The sequence below is a fragment of the Pteropus vampyrus genome, unplaced genomic scaffold (assembly GCF_000151845.1).
Source record: "Pteropus vampyrus isolate Shadow unplaced genomic scaffold, Pvam_2.0 Scaffold1000006179, whole genome shotgun sequence".
NCBI lineage: Eukaryota > Metazoa > Chordata > Mammalia > Chiroptera > Pteropodidae > Pteropus > Pteropus vampyrus.
This window is the reverse complement of record NW_011920581.1, coordinates 1-6,481: the sequence shown is the minus strand read 5'-3', so window position 1 is coordinate 6,481 and position 6,481 is coordinate 1. Positions and strand designations below refer to the sequence as shown.

Here is a 6,481-nt window from a genome sequence, read left to right as displayed (position 1 = left end):
CTTTCTGCTTCTGTACTTCCCGCTTGCACACCTGACCAGTGGGTTGACAGGTAGTGAATAGGAGAAAGATGGACCTTTGTGTTTAAGACAGAATGAGGAATAGGATTTAGGGCTTAAAAACCTTGTATCTTGGCATTTCGAGGCTGCTCCTTTGCAAGGACAGCCGCCGGCTAATAAACTGTCTCCTGGTTAAGAGCACTCAAGTTGGGTCTGGTTATTCTGGACACAACATTTGGAGGCCCCAGCGAGATCTTCTCGTTGTGGGAAAATTGATCAGTGCACCGGGGCGTTGGACCATTTGCGGTTGGGGAGGCCTCTAGGGCACTTGCCCTAGCCCGCCGCCTGTGGTTTCTCGCTTTGCGGAGCACGATCCTGGGAGTGCTGAGGCAGTTTCTGGTAGGGGGCCCAGGGACCGTGCGGACGTCGGACGCGACAAGTAAGTCGGCGGTCGACTGAGACTGTGACGACAGTTTTCTCAGTCCTGTTCTGGTTTGTTAGTCTGTGTCTGTCTTGTTTTGTTTTGCTTCGTGTGCTTTATTGTGGAACTATGGGACAATCACAGGGCAAACTAACTCCGTTACAGTGCATGCTTAACAACTTTAAAGATTTTCGTCGTAGGGCAAGGGCCTATGGTGCTTCAGTAACCCCTTTTGATTTGCAGCGCTTTTGTCAATTAGATTGGCCGACCTTCGGAGTAGGATGGCCCTCCGAGGGATCATTTAACATGCAGACTGCATTCCGGGTTCGAGGTGTGATTTATAGAAACCCTGGGCATCCTGACCAAATTCCTTATATTGATGTTTGGATTGATGTAGTTTCTGATGCCCCTAAATACTTACAGAATTGCAGTCGTGCACCCGTTACTGTAATGGCAGCCATACCCCAGGGTTTTAAGAAGCCCCCACCGGTGTTGCAGGGACCTCCCTCGGAGGATGACTGGTATCCGCCACCCTATAATGGAAATAGGGGTAGACGTCCTCCTCCGGAGGGACCGGAACCTCCTGTAACCCGGTCTAGGGGTCACAAGCCACCTTCCCCTGATTCAACCTCCCTGAAAAGAGCCAGTATCTGTTCAAGCCCCATTGAAGGTGATTCCAGGAGGTGGCGGTGAGCCTACTGTCATCTACTCGCCATTCAGTACTAGTGATTTATATAATTGGAAATTGCAAACGCCATCCTTTTCAGAGAAACCACAAGGACTAACCTCCCTTTTAGAGTCTATTTTCTTTACCCATCAGCCCACTTGGGATGATTGCCAACAGCTCTTACAGGTCTTATTCACTACTGGAGAAAAGGAAAGAATTTTGCGGGAGGCGGCTAGAGGAGTAACAGACCCAAATGGGCAGCCTACAGCAGACTTAACCAGGTTACAGGCTGTGTTTCCGACTCAACGTCCCCAGTGGGATCCAAATACAGATCAAGGTAAGGAGGCTCTCCTAAGGTATCGCCAGTTTCTGCTACAGGGACTCCGGGCTGCTGCACGTAGACCAATAAATCTGTCCAAGGTAAGTGAAGTAATTCAGACTAAGGACGAGTCACCTGCAGCATTCTTGGAAAGACTATTAGAGTCTTACCGCTTATATACACCTATTGACCCGGAGGACCCCAACAATAGAAGAGCCATTAATTTGGCCTTTATTAGTCAGTCGGCCCCTGACATTAGAAAGAAGTTACAAAGATTGGAAGGTTTTGAAGGAGAAAATTTATCCAAATTATTAGAAATAGCTCAGAAGGTCTTTAACAATAGGGACGGTGTGCAAAAGGTCATGTTTGTGGGACAACAAGGAAACCAACCTCCTTGGAAAAAAAAAAAAAAAAAACCCTAACCATAGAGAGGGACCTAGCAACGAAGAAGGCCAAAATAGAAAACCTACGCTAGGAAGAGACCAATGTGCTATTTGCAAAAAGAAAGGACATTGGAAGAATGAGTGCCCTGAAAAGGAGCAACCAGGAGGTCAGAAGAAAAAAGGCCCCTCATTCTTTTGGAAGATGAATAGGGGCGTCAGGGCTCTTATCTAATGAGCCCCCGAGAGCCCAAGGTAACTTTACAAGCAGGGGGCAAACCTGTGAACTTTTTAGCTGATACTGGTGCAACTTACTCAGTTTTAACAGAAACTGCTGGTCTGTTATCCAAAGAAAAGACTGTAATTCAAGGAGCCACTGGGAAAGGGAAGGCATACCCATGGACACAGGCAAAAATTACTGACTTGGGAAAGGGAACCATCACGCTTTCGTTTTTAGTTATGCCTGAATGTCCTTTTCCTTTGCTTGGAAAAGATTTGCTCCAGAAATTAAAAGCCACTATTTAAGCAACGAGTGGCATATCTCTCAAAGAGACTAGATCCGGTGGCTGGAGGAAGGCCTAGTTGCCTGAGAGCACTAGCTGCTACTGCTATATTGACCAAAGACGCTTTAAATTGACCTTGGGCCCAAATATTGAAATTGTGGCTCCACATGCAGTTGAAGCCATGCTGCGCAGCCCTCCTGAAAGATGGATTTCCAATGCCCGGATTACTCAGTACCAGGTACTGTTGCTTAACCCCCCACAGACCCAGTTTTTGAAAACTGCAGCCCTGAACCCTGCCACGCTGCTCCCGGATGATGACCCGCAGGCTCCATTGCATCACTGTGTTCAGCACCTTGAGCAGGTAACTGGACTACGGCCAGACTTGAAGGAAGAGCCGTGGCCTAATCCGGATGTGGTATTATTTACCAATGGAAGCAGTTTTGTATCCGACGGAGTAAGGTATGCCGGGGCAGCCATAATAACGGTCAGGGATGTGATATGGGCACAGGCCCTAAGCCATGGGACATTGGCACAGAGGGCTAAACTTATAGCTCTAACACAAGCTTTACGGTGGGGAAAGGATAAAACTGTAAACATCTATACTGACAGTAGATATGCCTTTGCAACGGCACATGTACATGGAGCCCTGTACAAGGAAAGAGGACTATTGACATCAGGGGGAAAGAAAATTAAGAACAAGGAGCAGATTTTGGCTCTTTTGGAGGCTATCTGGCTACCTAAGAAAGTGGCTATTATCCATTGCCCTGGCCATCAAACAGGGGAAGGAGCGGTAAGAAAAAAGAAACCGCTTGGCAGATAAAACAGCAAAGGAAGTAGCCAGAAAACCAGTGGGGACTAACGCCATAATTGGTCCCCTTCTTGTGCCCCCCTTGGCACAGGCTCTAGACTATAGCCCCCAAGATATAGAGTTGGGGAAGCAACTGCACGGGAAGTTTGAACATGGGTGGCTTTGGATTCCAGATGGAAGGCCGGTCCTCCCTGCTGCGCTCGGTAACACCTTAATTAGCCAGATGCATAATGCTACCCATCTTGGAGGAACTAAGTTAATTGAACTGCTAAAAAGAGACTATTATATTCCTGGACTAACCTCAAAGGCTCGGGATGTAAGTGCACGATGCCCAATATGTGCACAGGTCAACCCTCACCCCATCCCAAAGGAAAATATCGGCACTCGATTAAGAGGACAAGCTCCTGGAGAGCATTGGGAAGTGGACTTTACAGAAGTTGCTCCTGGCACTTTTGGATTTAAATATCTTCTGGTATTTATTGACACCTATTCTGGATGGACTGAGGCCTTCCCCACAAAGAAGGAAACTGCACAAGTAGTAGCTAAGAAATTAATTACAGAAATAGTGCCTCGATTTGGCTTGCCCTTATCATTGGGGTCCGACAATGGCCCGGCATTCATTGCCCAAACAAGTCAAATGTTAGCTAAGGTATTAGGGATCAATTGGAAATTACATTGTATTTACAGACCTCAGAGTTCAGGACAAGTAGAAAAGATAAATAGAACACTTAAGGAAACTTTAACTAAATTTAAGCTGGAAACTGGGGAGAATTGGGTGAGCCTTCTTCCTTTTGCTTTGTTATGGGCCCAGTGTACTCCATATATTACGGGAATTTCCCCTTATGAAATAATGTTTGGGAGACCTCCCCCTTTACTCCCTAAAATTGGAATTGAAAAGGTTACAATGAGTAATAATACAAGTCTCCTTAAGTCTCTACAGGCCTTGCAACAAACCCAAAATCAAGTCAAGGGCTTGATTAAAGCTGCTAGACCGACTGCGGGGACATCACAGCCTCACCCACATCATCCAGGTGATTGGGTGTGGATAAAGAAGATCCAGCCTGCTAGCTTAGAGCCCCAGTGGGATGGTCCGTTTCCAGTAACTCTAACCACACCAACAGCTGTCAAGGTTGCAGGGAAAAGACATTGGATTCACCATACCCGCCTTAAGACAGCTCAACCTCCCCCGGAGACAGAGAAATGGAAGGCAACACCCACAGAGGATCCACTCAAGATAAGACTCTCGCGGGAATAATTATAATTGGGTTAATTGTTATCAATAATGTAAAAGGGAACCCTCATCAACCTCAACAGGCTAAATGGGAATTAATTAAATTAGAAACAGGCATCCCCATATTAGTAAACCAGACTATGTACCAGCGTACATTTCATGTGGATTTGTATGATATATTAGGAAAGAAATTTAATTTTATAAGTGATGACTTGCCTAGAGGTCCAGGAGCTAATTTTTTATCTGGCCCCTGGTATGGTTGTGGCAGGGAGGACAAAGAAAGAGGTATTCAACAAGTACAGTTATATATGTGTCCCAGAGAAGGCCAAAGCACTTGCCATAAGCTAAACCAATATTATTGTGGCCATTGGGGTTGTGAAACCATAGCCCCTTGGAAGAACACAGACCCCTTTCTGACTCTTACACGACCTAGTCAGTCTTCCTGTGCCACAGCAGGGAAATGCAATCCTGTCATTTTTACTGTCAAAAATTGGGAAGATCCATCTTAGGTGATTGGAAAAACCTGGGGATTAAGGTTGTATGTTTTTGGAACTGATCCTGGAGTGTTAATAATAATACAGAAAAAGCCTGTCAGGATGCCACCATTAGTTCTAGGTCCTGTTAGGCCTAATGACGGAGGGTTAAACGCCTTAACTCCTACACAGTCAGCAATTACTAGGAGCACTAATAATGCCAACAAAGGACATAGACCTAGACAGCCTTATAGACCCCCCAGGGATACTCCTGAATCTGTCTTGACCATGCTGAATAATGTTTATAAGTTTGCTAATGACAGTAACTCAAATGCTACAAACGATTGTTGGTTTTGTCTGAACCCTGCCCCACCTTATTATGTAGGACTTGGTGTCATTGCTAACCTTGGCACAGATCAAACTGCTATTAGGAATGTAACATCTCCGAATGTTACTATTTGCCCTTGGGGAACCAAAAACCCATCTGTAACGTTGGGAGATTTACAAGGAAAGGGAACTTGTGTGAATACTAACACTTATAGAGTTGATAAATCTAGGTATAAGGAAAATTGTAAATCATCTATTTTAGTAAATAGCACCTCTTCTACTTATTTAGCGGCCCCTAGTGGCACTTGGTTTGCTCGTAATACTGGTTTAACTCCCTGTATTAATCTTAACTATTGGAAAAATAATACTGGATTTTGTGTGCTGGTTCATGTTATACCTCAGGTGTATATGATGAGCGGACAAGAAGGGAGACAAGCAATGGATTTGGGGGGAGGATATAACTATCCTCGGCGTAAGCGAGCAGTTCCAGTGCTTGTGCCGCTCCTAGTTGGCCTAGGAGTGGCAGGATCAGCTGCAATTGGGACTGCTGCTTTGCTTACAGGGAACCAAGGTATGGCCTGGCTCACAAAGCAGATTAATGACGATTAAGCACTCTAGAGAAATCAATTAATCATCTTGAAACATCTCTTAATTCTTTAGCTGAAGTAGTACTGCAGAATAGAAGAGGTTTAGACCTCTTATTTCTTAAGCAAGGAGGTTTGTGTGTAGCACTAGGAGAAACTTGCTGCTTTTATGTTAATCATTCTGGAATTATTAGGGATAGTTTAGCATTAATTAGACAAAGAGTAAAAGACAGAAATGAGAAGTTAAAACAAGGAAGCAACTGGTATGAATCTTGGTTTAATGGAAACTCTTGGTTAACCACGTTATTGTCGGCTATAGCAGGACCATTGATAATTCTGCTGTTATTACTGACCTTTGGGCCATGCTTGATCAAATGGGTTAAGAGTTTAATCCAATCCAATATAACTGGGGCAAAGATTTTAATTTTAGGAGCGTCAGCCCCGACCCATTGGCCAGAAATCCCGACTTCTGACTCGAAGATTGAGTCATTCTAAAGAAAACCAGTGGGGAATGTAATAGCCCGCTGAAATGTGAAAGGGTTAAAGAATAATTAAAACCTGAAACTGGACAAAAGAAGTCTATAACTTAGGCCTAGTTTCTGGAACCCCTAACCACACTCTGTTAATCATGAAACTTGTAACAATGAGCTCATACGCTAACTGCCAATTTTAGCCTGTGTAACCCTGCTTGCTTGCGTGGCATGAAAAATAATCAATAGTATATAAGCTGAAAATTACTGTTTGGCCATCGCCCATGGGAACACTGGCTGA

The 6,481-nt window shown here is 44.7% G+C and overlaps 1 long non-coding RNA gene across 1 annotated transcript; it reads left to right on the top strand.

The window, feature by feature from the left end:
* The first annotated feature begins 1,269 nt into the window (after nt 1-1,269).
* On the top strand, nt 1,270-4,669 carry LOC111735739. Its single transcript, XR_002778951.1, has 3 exons — nt 1,270-1,422; nt 2,550-2,746; nt 4,027-4,669. It is a non-coding gene; the product is annotated as an uncharacterized LOC111735739 (long non-coding RNA).
* Nucleotides 4,670-6,481: the final 1,812 nt, after the last annotated feature.